This window comes from Epinephelus lanceolatus, chromosome 5, assembly GCF_041903045.1.
Source record: "Epinephelus lanceolatus isolate andai-2023 chromosome 5, ASM4190304v1, whole genome shotgun sequence".
NCBI lineage: Eukaryota > Metazoa > Chordata > Actinopteri > Perciformes > Serranidae > Epinephelus > Epinephelus lanceolatus.
Window position 1 is genome coordinate 32112550 of NC_135738.1, and position 15160 is coordinate 32127709.

General features: G+C 41.5%; 1 protein-coding gene across 36 annotated transcripts in view; it reads left to right on the forward strand.

Annotated features, from left to right (window-relative positions):
* Positions 1-15160, forward strand: part of mical3a (microtubule associated monooxygenase, calponin and LIM domain containing 3a) — a 116073-nt gene that overhangs the window by 30544 nt on the left and 70369 nt on the right. For 19 of the 36 annotated variants that reach the window (XM_078168058.1, XM_078168066.1, XM_078168065.1 and 16 more), the window contains exon 1: positions 5093-5263. The exons of 2 other annotated variants lie outside the window; for them this stretch is intronic. The gene's annotated coding sequence lies outside the window, so the exon portion shown is untranslated. Of the gene's footprint in view, positions 1-1414; positions 1736-5091; positions 5264-15160 lie in introns of those variants that run through there. 15 more of the 36 variants (XM_078168059.1, XM_078168062.1, XM_078168086.1 and 12 more) reach the window with 5 other exon arrangements.

The window sequence follows — 15160 nt, forward strand, 5'->3', positions numbered from 1 at the left end:
ATTCTGGATGTTAAAGATACTGTTACTTGTTTTATATGCACAGTGGAAATAGGCATTTGACACACTTTGTAGGTTTTTAAAATTTTAAAAATGTTATTTAGAAGGAGAATTTTTGGTTTAGTTTCTCATTTAATTCCATATAATTCTGTATTTTTGGTTTATTGTGTTAAAAAATGTGTAAAAATACAGGCCAGAGAAAGGTGTGAGCTGAGTGTAATGACACGCCCATAGCTGGCAGGTGTCTGAATCTTTGTGTGCCCAAATGTCCATATCTATTTTTATCCTTAAGGAAATTACGGTTTCACACACAAAAACACCTCTCTAAATTCACACTGTAAAAACAAAATGGGCAAAAATAAAGACAAAAAAAAACAACAACCCAGATGGCCGTCATCATTTAGAAGTGTGTCTACTCGGGATTAGTGAGAAATATTTTTGAGTTGCTCAATACCTTGCAAAGGCAATACACTACATCGGCTTAGGAAAACCAACATCAGATTCCACCAGAACAAGATCATTTCTCATCTCTGGCAGAACTGGACCAATCCCAGCCCGTTACACAACAGTCTGGACAACAAGCCTGGACCATGATTACTCATGTCAGCGTTGGGAATGAGCGTGAAATTGACAGAGACCTACTTTCCCTTAAATGGGATGTGAAACACCCCAGTTATCTTTTTGAAATCTTTTCCTGCCTTGATGAACATGGAAAGCTTTTTTTTTTCTCCTTTCACTCAACAGCTAAATGCTGCTTTCATTGTTGCAGCTCTGGTGCCAAGTTTTTCCTCAGCTTTCAAGTCTGTAAAATGCTTGTAAAATGTATGACAGCAGGGCGCGTATCATTATGTCATTACGGCACATAGGCTTGTTCAGCACATGCCCATGGTGGTGTGTTAGTTTTTGTATTTTTATTGCATTCTAAGCTACAAGCAATGCTAAGCATGCGGTATTTATGTAATTTCTTAATACAGGAAATACATTTAGGTCATTTACTTGTTATCAGCAGGAGCAGAAACAGCAGTCGTCTAGATTGTAGGTCTCGGTGACCGAAGCTTCCATTGTTTCACTGAATGTTTGCCTTTGCATGTTACTGAGTGAATAGTAGCAGTTATGCATCTGTCTGGTTTCTGCAGTGCTATAAATAGCTCTCTGCAGCCACTGTAGGAGACGTTGAAGTGTGGTGGGCCAGCAGGTCAAGCTGTCCTGTAGCACTTGTGTTATTTTTGCATTCTGGGCCCCTGGTAGTTTGGACTGCGCTTTTCTGGCAGCACTGCAGATGAGCGCAATCTGAGGTCAAGACAAAAGTCCTATAAGTCGCTCAATCAAGTAGAATCACCCTTGAGCATCTGATAGCTCCACTTCAGCTCAGCCCCACCTTTAAAAAGATGCCCATTGTGTCTGTGTGTGCTTGCAGGCGGCCTGAGTGAGGATCCCTCCCATTTGTGAACCGGTGGGTGTGTGACATCACCTCCCCACCAGCCCCCATCCCTCCCTCCCTCCCTCCTTCCTCTTTATGCGTCAGACCAATCAGTGCCCAGGGAAAGACGGTCACGTGAGAATCCCCCCCAGTCTCGGTTGCCATGACAACGAGCAGTGGTCCAGGCAGCATCTTGCTGTGGTGAGAAGAAAGGGGGGAGAAGGCGGGAGGAGACACGGGGAAAAAGGGAGGGAGGAAAACAGAAAGAGAACAAATCCCAGCCAGAGGAATACCTTGTGCCTGTCTTCCCTCTGTACAGTAAGTGCTTCTCCTTTATTATCCTCCCTCATCAGCTCCATCACAGGTGGATGAGTGCAGATTTGCTGCAGTCTATTGTCATCTGTATTTGATAATGTGATATGGCAGATGCCTTTGAAGATTTCAGGCATGACATCATGTGTAAGTCCTTTGTTATGTTTGGAATGTGCTCAGCCTGCCTCACCTTAGGTAGACAGCCCTTTGTCTGCATGCCTCAGCCAGCATCCACTGATCCTCAGTCAATGGCTGATGACAAACCTCTGTTGGTGAACAGAGGCGTGGTGGGAACCGAGGTGCTCAGCGCAATTAGAGCTGGTTTCATGATGTGGCGAAACTCTCTCTGATGTATTGTGATCCGGCATTGAGCCATCCTGCTCCTGACTCCTGATCCCAGTCCCTTTTTTCCCCTCCCTTCAGTGCTACTCTTCCTTCTTCTCTTCACTCTCATTTTCACACAAGCAGACCCGGTTGACATCCTGTATCCCCCTGTGGTTTGTTTAATTAGCAAATCCGTGCAAATCCAACTAGGACAGCTTGTTCTGATTGGAGACTTCATATGTGGAACATCCTTGTGGTGGTGGAGACAGTAAGCTTTCCTGGCTGCGAGTTCTCTCGCAGTCAAAATGTTGCTGTTCTTAATTAGGTTAAGTTTAAACCTCATATTAGTATCACAGTGAGAGACATGACGCAATGTTAGTGTTTGCAATTACATAAGAGCTACATTTTTAAAACACATATAACCTGAGCCGCAGAAATTGTTTTCCAACTTTCAACTCAGTGACTCATTCATTTCTTTAATAAGGTTATGAAATCCTTGTTTTGAGTTGCAAAAAATGCACTTCTACAGGTATGCAGCAGCACAGAGTTGAAATTCATGTATGCTACATCACGACGTGAGAAGTTGAACGTGTTTTTACCACTCTAAAAGACAGCATTACATAACCCTCGTAATAAGCAGGTCTGGAGCTGCACTAATGATTATTTCATTCTCTACCAAAGCCTGTGAAAGGGCAGCACAGCACTGTATGACCTATCCGCTTTATGTTGTGTCTAATTCAATTCCTATTCCTGTAACTCTATCTTATCTACAATGTCATTAAATATTCCTTTTGCCTCATCCATCATACAAATATAGGCAGCACAGACTTTGTAAATCCCTTGTCAAATGTTGAATGAACAAAAATAAAGTAACACTGATCCCTCCACGTGGCTGTCCTCAAGCTGAAGTTTGCACAACATCTTTCTGAGGGATTACAAACACCGTGTGTCTCTGAAAAACCAGCCACACAGGCCTATCTGTCCAGTGACTGGAGGTGACAGGAGGGTGTCTGCCTTGCTGGATGCTCAAGAGGGAGAGACCGTGTCTGTAATATGCAGAGAGCTGATAGTAAAGGGATAGTCAGCAGAGAGTATAGATTAAAGTCTGCGTCTGATCAAAGTGGGAGACTTGTGTCTTAAGTGGTCACGTTTGAGATGTCTCTGTGTTTGCTAGCCTGTGAATCAATTTTACAAAGGGCCTGCATGTCATTGACCTTTCCTTTGAATCAGCCAAGGCGCTTAGGATAATCATTACAGCTTTTAATAGGTTCTTTGGATTTGCTGTGCGCATTGCTCCGTCACTGATGTGTACAATATGTGTCTTCATTATGAGCATAAGTCTTGGATTGTGTTGTGATTGAGACAGAACAAAGCAGCGTATCAGTGATGCATAGTTCTGTCCGTGGGAAGCAGCCAGACTCACCATACTGTTTTCCATGTGATGTCCTGCCATTTGAAAGCGATTGTTTAGAACTTATAATTTTCCCAAGTTGCAATCTTAAGTGGTTTTCCACTAAGGCAAACTTCAGCCGCTCTAAAACCACAGCACAATCCATGTCTATGCTTTGTTAGAAAATAAACAAATGGGCTTTGGAATTCAGCGGGAATTATATTTTTCAAGATTCCATACGGTGGAAAAGATGCATGAAGTCAGGCATAACGAACTGATTTAGACTGGGGAATTACGTCCATGACTTTATGTCACGCAAATAATAAAATGACTTATCCTCTTTCTCAGTGCTGCCTATACTTGTTTTTCTGAGGCCATGTCATATTGATGGGTGCCAAAAACACTGTGCTCCTTTAATTACTCTGACAACTTCGCAAATCAGCAACACTGTAGACTTTGGAACCCATGCATTGCTTTTAAATTTAATCCCAACATGACTAAAGATAAGAGATTTGTACATTTAAAGGGTAACTCCGCCTAAACTTAAAATTCCAATATGTTATTTCTACGGCCTTGGAAAGTTCGATCAGTATTAATGCACATGGGCTACTCTGTCAAAGCCAGAAAGCAGAGAAGTAAGTCTCAAACTTGTGATGTCATCAGGTATAAAGTCTGGAGCTGCTCCACAGACAATGAATGGGAGACTTTGTGCACCTACATAGTGTTTGCTTTCTATTTTATATCCCAATGAGCTTTATTCTATTGAAATGTTCCCAGTTGTGAGACAGAAAATGCAGCCATTTATTCAGAGCATTCCCCCGAGTGCTCTCAGTGTCATCTAGAATATATTTCCCAGTTCGTCGTTTATGGAGCAGCTCCAGGCTTTATACCCTATGACATCACACATTTGAGTTTTAGCACCCTAGTGTTGGGATTTGGGAGAGAGTTGCTCATGTTTACCACTAGTTTTGGACTGTTTTAGACCATAGGAATAACATGTATTAATTATGAAAATGGGTGTAGTCCCCCTTTAAGTAAACACTATTTTTGTAGCGTTTATGTTCTTACTGATTAATTGTTCTGTGCAGTTATTGTTATCACTAATAGCCTAATAATTTACCAGAGAGCTTTTTATAAAGCCATAAGTTGTTGATATTAACCTGTCTGAATGTTTCATGTGAAGGCATATTTACAAAGGGAACACAGTCACACACAAGGTATCAAGTAGCACTTTGGAATGAATGTAAATTTATCAATAATTTCAGCTATCATGTAAAATCCCGCCCGCCTTTCCCTGTTGTGTAAAGCAGTTCTAATGTTTCTGACACCATGTGAAGGCAGCGGCGCTGCTGCGTCACGTTGGAAGAGACCAATCGGATTAAACTGAGTTAAAACACGCAGGCTCACTTTAACGAGTAGTGGGGGGGGCTCTCACCTTGAAATGTGAAATAAATCCGGATACATTCTGGTTTAACACAGTTTCCTCTTGATATACCACCTCATAACGTACTAAAATTGTTTTTTACAACGAGTTACAGTGAAATTAATAAACTTGCGATGTTTCGGCGACGTGTTGTTATTTTTAGACTCGCTCTCTCCCCCCTCCTTGTCGCGGTTATGGTTCCGACCGATCCCTCTCTGTCAGTTTCAAGTTGCGCCTTCTCCTCTGCTGTGTAGCCCCTTGCTCTGGCCTTACCCAGCATTACCCACTCAAAAAACACCCCGCTGCTGTGGATTTTACTGGGAAATCTGGATCTACACACGGACATGGATTCATCCCCGCCGTAAACGAGTGGATTATAAACACACAGGATTCATAGGTAAGAGGAGATGTTGCTCTCGACCGCCTGACAAACACGGTGCATTTTGTAACGTTACCCTGGGATCCGCGGACTGCACCTCTGCACGTTTGGGAATGTCACGGTCTGCTGGTTTTAACAGAGCAGCTAACGATTTAACTGCGACGTCCTGTAATAAATCTGACATTTTTTTTATCTGCATTGTACATGCACGTTGCTGTGATGGTGCATCAACGGTCCTCTGTGCCAATCCCGGTTTTAATTCAGTTTAGCTATCAGCCTGTTAGAGATCGGAAGGGATAACTTAGTCTGTGGAATGTGGTGCATGGTGGCAATGTTTACCACCAATCAGTCATATTGAAATATCTTGGGCATGTAGTGTAGTTTAAAACCTTTTCTCCCCCTGAAGTCTGGCTTTATTTTATTGGCAATACCAGATGCCTTTGATTGAATAGGCATAGGCACATATGACACAGATATGCCTCATTCAGACAGCTTGACATCTAAATTAGTCAAGAGCACCTTTGACAACATGTTTTTTGTAATAACACAGTCATAACTGAACTGGAAATATGTTAATCATATGTACATAATTCGACTCTCATGAGAAAAAAACCTGTTGTTATGTCTTCTCTTTATATGGAACATTTCTGCAACCCCATACATTGCTTTTAACATTATATTTTACAAAATATACTTTGCATAATAGTGTACTACCACAAAAGTAGTTAGAAGCCACTACAGTACAATATATTTGTCTGGGCTCTGTATCTATTAGAAGCAATGTGGCAAAGTCTCCAGTTGTGACCTTGACGATGTCTGCTTTCAGTTTTTGGATGTCTTCTCTCTCTGGTGTGTGGGTATTTAATTTAGCATCTTGTTTTCATACTGTCATCTGAGTCACAAACTGAATTATGCATAATGTTCCAGGCAAGGAAGTAGACAATCTGTGATGCTGCTGCTTTAAGAGTCTGAGGGATGTTGTTGTGATGCACCTGATTTGTGCCTGGAGGTCCTTTGTGTTGTACAAGTTTGGCATCATGTCATGAGTCACGCTCAGGCTCTCTTACTGATGCATGCCTTCATTTGATGGGTCTGTTTTTGGTGTTGAGTGACTTATGCGCTGACTTCATCAGCAGTAACAATACCGTATTATTCCAGCTGACCCAAATTGAACCGTATATCAACACACAGCAGCAAGAGTCCATCTGTGGCTTAGTGGAGCGGTAAGGTCCTGACCTGACAGGACCAAGACTCTTATCTTGTCTCTGTAGACTGATGGAGCATTTGTTCTATTGATCACTGATATTGACCCTTGTTGCGTTTCACCCGTCCAGATTTTAGACATCTTCTCTGAGGTTACAGGGTGTTGCAGCCCAGGCAGACGTTAATTGGGACGTGCTGCCTCCGTAGAGCCACATGTGTTATCATAACTCACAGTTTCCCTCTTTAAGAGATCAGGATGTGGAGCAGAGAAGGAGGAGGATGTTTGCTTGGTGGCTGACTCAGCACAAGAAAGAATTGGAGAAGGCTGTGGTCTGGTTGTTAACTTAGATGCAAGGACAGTTTTGCGTCGGTCTGACATTTGCAGTTTTGTGAACGGGCTTCACTACAGCACTGAATCTAATTTACTGAACTGAATATAAATTAAACTGTAAAATCTCTGTTAAAAAATCTCATTACTTTTTATGTCCTTCAGTACCAATGAAGTGTATACAAGAGGCTGAAAACTACATTTTTAAATGAAATGATCACAACATGGTACAACATAGGGGTAGGTGATATGACAATAAATAGAAGTGTGTACAGTACCATCAGAGATGTTGCTCCACTGTTTACACTGATAACTCTAGGCACTTTAGACAATTGTGGACAATGCTACAAAATCAATAGTAAGGACTACTTTGTGACAGTATGGGATTTATGGGACTTTTATACCAATGTGATGATGTATCTTGATTTTACAGGTGATTAAAGCTGCAGTTGGTAACCTCTATGAAAATAACTGTGTCATGTTTGCTCAAACTGTGACTATATTCTGAAAGAAGTAGATGTGATGACAAATAGTCTGTGTCCCTCCTCCTCTTCCTACTGCCTCTAATGGCATTTGCTAGAATTGACTGAGGTGCACAGAAAACAACAATCAGAGCCAAGGAGCCTTTAATGCAGTTGTCAAACAGGCTTGAGAATTGTGGTCAAACTAGGCAGAGCTAATCAAATATGACTCAAGATTCTGTTACTGCATTGCCTATTTCTCGCTTTAAATGTTATCAGAAACAAAAAAACAGCTAAACAGTACACTAAAATATGTTTCTAAAAACTTTTGAGGCAATAAAAAGGCAATGCAGTAACACATTCTTGATTCATATTTGATAAGCGCTGCCTAGTTTGACAGTTTGACCACATTTCTCATGTGATTGACGGCTGTATTACAGACTCCTCCACTCTGATTGGTTGTTTTTGTTCACGTGCGGTAATGCCACTAGAAGTGCTACAAGGCAATAGAGTAAGCAGAAGAATTTTTTTTTTTTTACAGTTTATCTCACTCAGTTAGTGCTGTGTGAGTATCAGCTATTTTGTATGAAAGTTACCAACTACAGCTTTAATTATTAAGCCCAAAACAGACCTTCTTATTCCATTTCTGAATTAAATGTTCACAAAATGTACTATATCAAAATACATATCGACATTGTGATGAAAAGCTAGATAACTGTCAGTATCCACGCGTATTATTTGTCCTAATGTTTTTCCTCTAAACACAGATGTAGACGCAGTTATGGATGCTGCAGTTTTAAGTGTCAGGTCTCTTTCTTTTAGGGGTGGGAATCACCAGAGGGTCTACAATACGATATTATCGCAGTATTTAAGTCATGATACAATACTATTGTGATTTTAAATTTGTATTGATATGCTGAGTATTGTGATCATTTATTACCTTTTTTTAAAACTGCGAATTATGTTCCTCAAGAAAACCTTTGTCAACATCTGTTTTATTTAATAAGATAACGTTTTCAGTCTGTTCGTCTTACCTCAGCCGTTTTGCTTTCTGTATTAGCCCATGTTCAGTATAGTCAAACACCCCCTTGTATTTTGTCCCGCCCTTTCATCCTGTATGGAGACAGAAAAATGCAGTTTTTGTGTGACGTGGACTCATGCACTATCCTAAATACCCTGAAACTTCCCTGCATGAAATGCATGAGGCAGATTCGACTTTAAAGCACGATTTTTGAATATCAGTAGCATCCGCTGTATTTGTGTCAGGCACTGTGGATGTGTAGAGGAAAAAGTGAAGCTGAGTCACCCTGACCTCTTGCTGACTGTCTCCGAGAGAGAGAGAGAGAGTGTGTTCCTGTCTAACGCTGACCCCCCACAACCTCACAAAGCATAGCGGATTTGGAAACACACTGCTATATGAAAGGTACAGATGGAAGGAAGTCCTCCAAAGGCAGCTCCTGCTGCGTCACGAGCGGCTGGATGTACCTCAACTGTCAAGGTTTAGGGTTTAGCCTGGAGGTCTGTTGCTGTGGTTGACTCATCAGAAGCTCGCTGGGCTTCCATTGATGTCAAACCAACGTGCATACTGTAGTCTGCAGAAAGTCCTTAAAAGGACTCAGTAACTAGATGCTAATGGCATGGTGTTAACTGTTTGAGGGTTGTGTCCTGCAGCAAGCACTCACTGTAAGGAAATAAGCATTTTGAAAGACAATTACCAGAACCCCCCCTTCAACTGTGTCCTTTACTGAGTACGGTCATGGGATGATTAGTGTATTCCTGAGAGCTGAGTCAGACAGACGTTGTAAAACCAAACAGCCTGGTAAAAGCCATTAAGATACCATTAAGGTTATCAGGTTACTGTTGTCAGGGTGAAATATATCTGAAGACCTATGTCAAGAATTTCCTTCCCGTTCCCTACAGTTTTGAGGCCCTGTAAGGACATATGAGATCACTGATGAATTGGCATCAATCTGACACCACTCTCCATCCTCACTACTTACTCATTCTTAAACTTGGCATCATGCAGGTCAGATTTGGAGGGCTTATAGCAAAGCCACTGGCTGAATTGTGTGTATGGCTTACAAGTATGACCCCCCTGGTCTATTTGCTTTGAGGATTTCTCACACCTCTGGATTATATACTTACTTTTTAGTAGTACCTTGCAGGTCAGAAGTAGGCCAGTGTGACAAACGCATTCCTGAAGTGAATGGGACTGTTTACATTTTGCCAGCCTGCTGACCCTTGAACACTATAGCAGAGCCATGCTTTCCCCCTGTGTGTGTGTGTGATGAATGACACTGATTGTTTAGGCCTAAATGTATTTAAGAAGCAGGCCCCATACAAAGTCATTGTGTAAAGTTTAGCTATATCAAACAGGTTTTTTAGCATGGCAATAAAACCGTGTTGTAGAAAAACACAACTCATGGTGACTCATGAATTGCATCTTGTACGTGATATCTGTCATGTATCCAATCATTCCCATCCAAATTCCAGTGAACTCCTATCTACGTATTGCAGGTTAATGGTCTTGTTAACTGGAACATGCCTTGACTCATGCCTGTTTCATGAAGCAAGGTGCTGCTTGTAGTGATATACCACCAGAGACATACCCAGCTCTGCAGTTCTCAGCTCTGTGGAGGTTTTCTGTCATTTTTTAGCTCACTGTTTGCTAAACAAGGTCAAAAACTGTGCACTACATGCCCAGCCAACTGTAGCAACCTGTTACGTGTGAGGTGTCTTAACCACTAGAATGCAAAGACTCCTCATGTTTTCACTCCTTTGTTTCTGTGTGACTGTTACCTCTGGTCCTTACTCCCACCTTTACCACACCAAACCTGAACCTAAAGTAAGACACCCCCAAGCTTATTCCTAAACATGTTACTTAAACACAAACCTTTTACCCCATATGTCAACTTCAAAATCACTAAAGTATTATCTAAGCATTCAACTCTGCAAACAGGGAGCTACTGCTCAAATAGAACCATGGTCGCGTGACATCTGTCTCAGCTATGTGTGTGCAAACTGCTGACAATCTTGGTTAGTGAATGATAAATAACATGGAGGTCAGCTTTTGTTTTGGTCCTCTGAAATGAATATCACTTGTTGACAACGAGTGATATTATACTGATTTGAATATTATACGGAATATCACATGGGTGGCGACTCCTGACAGTCAGGGATAATTTCGCTGACTATTATGCAGCATTGCAGAAGTTATTATAGCCTTAAGGGACAGTTCAGGAAAAATCTGTATTTATAATTTTGCAGTGGACTGTCCTTTTAAGGCTGTTTCTACTGTTTAATATAATTGTTCAAAGTGTTAGCACTGGCTGATAGTTATTAAAGAACAGATGATCAGTCTGCCTTTGCCACCACCTGACCTGCTGAGGTCCGAACTCTGGGATCCTCGTGTCTCTATTCTCTAATAGACAAAAGAGAGCATCAAGACCCGTGGGTGGTAACAAGCATCAGGCTGGTGCCGCCTGTAGTCGGGTCTTATTTTGACACAGCAGCTTTATGTTCTGTAACGTACATAACAGCTTGTCCTCTTCAGCTATCAGGCTTCAGGAAGCATCTAACAGCTGCTCAGCATATAGCCGTGAACCTCCCTCTAATGTCAGGCCCTTTCACTCCAGTAAACCGTCCTTCCCCCTGGAGACCACATCATATTTCACATTCACTCTCTGGTTGTGTGTGGAGGAGCCCCAGAGCCTTGTTATCGGCCTATCTGGACAAGAGATGAATTCTTGTCTGGCAGGCCTGATGGAGAAACAAGCCCACTAAATGTTCTTTCCCAGAAGAAGGTGAACAAACCTACACAGGCCTTGTCTCCTGGTCTTTTTTTCTATCAGAGTCGGGCTGGAGATCTGTCTGTGGGACGAACATAGCTACGCTTCTACCCCTTTAACTGTAACAACCTGTGAATCTGAGTCTTGTTGCTGTGATATTAGTATGGGTAGGTAATTGGAGGGCTTGTATTCGTGCCCCCATGAGGTTATACCTGCTTAATTATACAGAAAGATGCTTAGCTTACACCTGCTTTAGGGACGCTGCCACAGCTGTCTGAACCACTTTCCCAAACACAAGGTGAAATGAGAGTTTGGTTAATGTAGTATTTAAAGCAACAGTTCAGTATGTTGTAAAATATGCTTATTAAGTGTTTTTTCTCCTAGACTAAGATGATAAGATTGACCGGTGTAATGTCTGTGCATTGAGTACAGAGCTGTAGATGTGATGTGGTTAGCTTAGCCTAGCATAAAGGCTGGAGACAGAGGGAAACACCTTGACTGGCTCTGTCCGAAGTCCAAAAATATACCCACCAACACCTCTACTTATAGGTAGGGATGTCAGTTTTGGTTAATTTTGCTTTCAATAGTCCTACACCTATTAACCGGTACTAACTGGTTAATTTTTTTTAGAAAACAAAACAAAACAAAACAGGAAATACAAAAGGTGCTTTCCTTTTAGTCTGGTGCTCTCTAATGATTCAGTTAGCTGTAGCGCTGCATTTAAAAGAGCTGGTGGTGACATTTTTAATGTTTTGTTATGTAAATGTCTTGTTTTTTTATTTTATATTAGCTTTGCTGACAGACAGACAGCTAGCCGTGTTAACGTGGAAAGATGGAGCTCACTGTCCACTCTCGAGTCTCTGCTGGTTAGCTAACGGTAGTCGCTCTGCACTGCACACCACTTGTTTGGATTTGAGCTAGCTAGTGGTGCCGCTCATTTGGTGAGATGATGTTATTGCGGAAATATGGTGGCCACCCTCTGGTTTGCCAACAGGTTGCCCCAATGAATATGAGGCTTTGTTTTGAGGCGCAAAACCCATTTCGCATTGTTAACTTCGACATCAGCACCACTGCCCTGACACTGCTAACAGTGCTAACATAGCTAACAGTGGTGACATAGTTAACAATGCTGAAGGAAGTCTACAGCTCAAAATTGAGCTGTTTACTTGCTGGGGCGACTAAAGTGACACCAGAGGGTGTACACAATTTTTCTGCAGCAATGCTGTTGGGTCGGGACAGCATGACTAACGGTAATCACTAACTAAATGGTGTTGCTAGCTAGCTCTGACCAGACCCAGGTGGTGCACAGTGCAACAAACAAAACAGTTGCAAAATTAACCTATATACAGACATGAGTAACTGTTCAAAAATATCCACTGTGGTTAACCTCTTATTGTACATTGTACTGTATTGAATTTGTTTAACCTGTACATCAACAAAAACGGTTTCTTGACATCTACATGGCTAGTTTTTTTGTGCAATGTCTTACGTGAGGAGGTTGCCAGGTATGATCGGTGAACACAGGTGTTGGTTTTGGTCTCTCTGTAGGTAGGGTGATGCCAAACCTGATCAGGCGATTGTCTTTACAACATGCGATTCCCCTAAAATGTAGTACTTTTTTATTTTCTGTTACAGAAAAGTAAAACATGATTACTTAAACTTAAGCTTTTTGGTAGGTCTGTGGCTACGCTTGAACAGTTTTTCAGGTTGTTGTTACAGTATCAATAAAGTGATTTTGAATAGATAATTAAGACTGACAAAATGATACAAAAATGTTATTTAAGGATACACATGTAGTTATGGCCAATAGCTAGAAATGAAGGCAAAGTAGTGTCTTGGAAAATCTAAGTAAGTAATTAGTAAGTAATATAACACAAGGCGTGACATTTTTTGGAAAAAGAATGGGCCATTTTTTGAAGAAATGTAGCCCTAATTTCATAAACTAGTCTCAACTTTGTGTTTCTTTTGGATCTACAACAGCAACAAGAATTTCCTGTTGGTATTTATCAAAGCTTGTGACTTCTCACATTGGAATTAAATTCATTGGGGTGCTGCTTGTATGGTGTATCTACTCCACCTCCTTCCATGTTAATCCATCCCCCCCACTGTCTGTTTAGATGTAGAAACATGACTTAAAGCCAAGTACTTTTCATCTAGTGTTTAAATCGGTGCTGCACCTGTCAAACATTCGACTCCCACCTGCATCTTGTAATTTGTGACAGCCAGGGACTAAAGAGTAATTTGGGAGGAATCTGTTTTCATGCTTTCTTCTGTAAAGCTATCAGCGTCGTCCTTCATGGCTCTGTGTGGGTGTTCAGTTACCTTCCTACTGGATCAGCCTGCAGCTCTGCGCAGGAAAGTCGACCTTCCTCTGGTCCTGAATGTGCTGAACTATTTAGTGGATCTGGCATGAGGGAGATGAAATGATTGAGCAATGTGAGGCTGGGAAGAAAGCCACTCTTACAGCGCATATTCTCACGCTACTGTCTGTTTGATGTGCGTGTGTGTAATCCAGACTTTATTCTGCGTCTTCAGTTTGGGACATATTTACAAGTTTTCTTGATGGGTTTGACGTGCAGATGGGGGAAATAAACTTTTTGGAGCTTTTGCAAGTTAGCTCAGCTGAAAATACAGGTGTAGCTTCTTTTTAAACAAAAATGTAACCTTTTTGCCCAAACTTCATACCTTCATATTATTGATTATGCAACTGCAAAGTGAGTCAAAGAATCAAATGCAGCAGTAATGCAACAATGCAAACATGGGATTTCGGTTTCTGTCTGAGCAAAAGCAAGAATCAGATAACGAGTTGAGTATGCACTCACTTGCTAAACCTCATACCAATAAGGATAGCTGATATTTGTGTACCTGCTCTCCACAGTCCTCAGTTTACAGTCAACCTATTGGGTATCCAGCTCTGGTTGTTTATTTAGTGAGACTATAACCTAGTTCTCAATTGCAACTGGAGCCTTCAGGATTGCGAGGTCCCTGCAGCTGCTTTGCTGCACTCTGACAGGCTGTCACAAGTCTGAATCTGAGGAGCTGAGAGTGCTGGAGAAAGGTCAAGGCATCCACAGATCTAGATAGACGATAGGGAGTTCTTAGCGAGTTATTGTTGATGCAGAGAGCACTGCCGGTAGCTCATTCTGCTGATTCCCTCATCTTCCAATCCCTACACATCCCGCAGCTTGTTTACCATCTAAACTGCTCACGGTCGCGCCCACGCACTGAGATTAGAGAAAGCAAGTGTGGATGTGACAGGATTACGGCTTGTGCTGGCTGTGTCACCGTTGCATGTCTTGTCAAAGCTTTGCATGGCAGCCATCAGTGTCTTTGGTCTTGCCAGATGATATTGATCATCCTCAAATGATGCACTAATGATGGTAAATCTGGAAGAAATAAATGTCAGAATGTTGAATAAAGTATGTCCACATGGCAGACTGCGCCTGGGATGTTGTTGTTGTTGTTGTTGTTGTCGCTGTTGTTTTGGCAGTGTTTTGGTAATGTGTTTTTCCTCAATGAAATATAGTTTGTTCTTGCTGTTCCACTGCTTATTTTCATTAACTTTTTTTATCATGAGTTTATTACAGCTATTCTTGCTGTTTCTATTGTTTTTGCATGTTGACATCAGTTTACACTTTGTGTGTAGGGCCGGGCGATATGGAGAAAATCAAATAACAGTTTTTTGACAAAATACCTCAAATCAGTTATGTGGATATTAGGGCTGTACCCAAATAGGAATAATGTCAATTGAATCAGATTTGACTGTTCAATATGATAATTCAGCAATTTTTTTTTTCATATAAGGTTTTAAGATTTGAACAGGCTCAGTGACATGTTCAGTGTGACAGCAACAGTCACATAATATAATAAACGAGCTAACTGCGCTAACAACAAATCAGAAACGTGCAACAACATTTTTTGCTGACACTAGATGTCAAACAGAAGCCAGACACTGTGCCATATTAAGTTGCTGTGAGCTGTAACTTCACCACTTCTAAGCAGAAGAGAGAAGATGATATTTCAAAGCCTTATTGTGCAGAGTCTCTCCTACTCCATGCCACTGCAGCCTGTACATTGAGCAGCATGAAAGTCAGGAGTTGTAATTCCTCTGCAAAATCTGGGCACCAAAATGTCC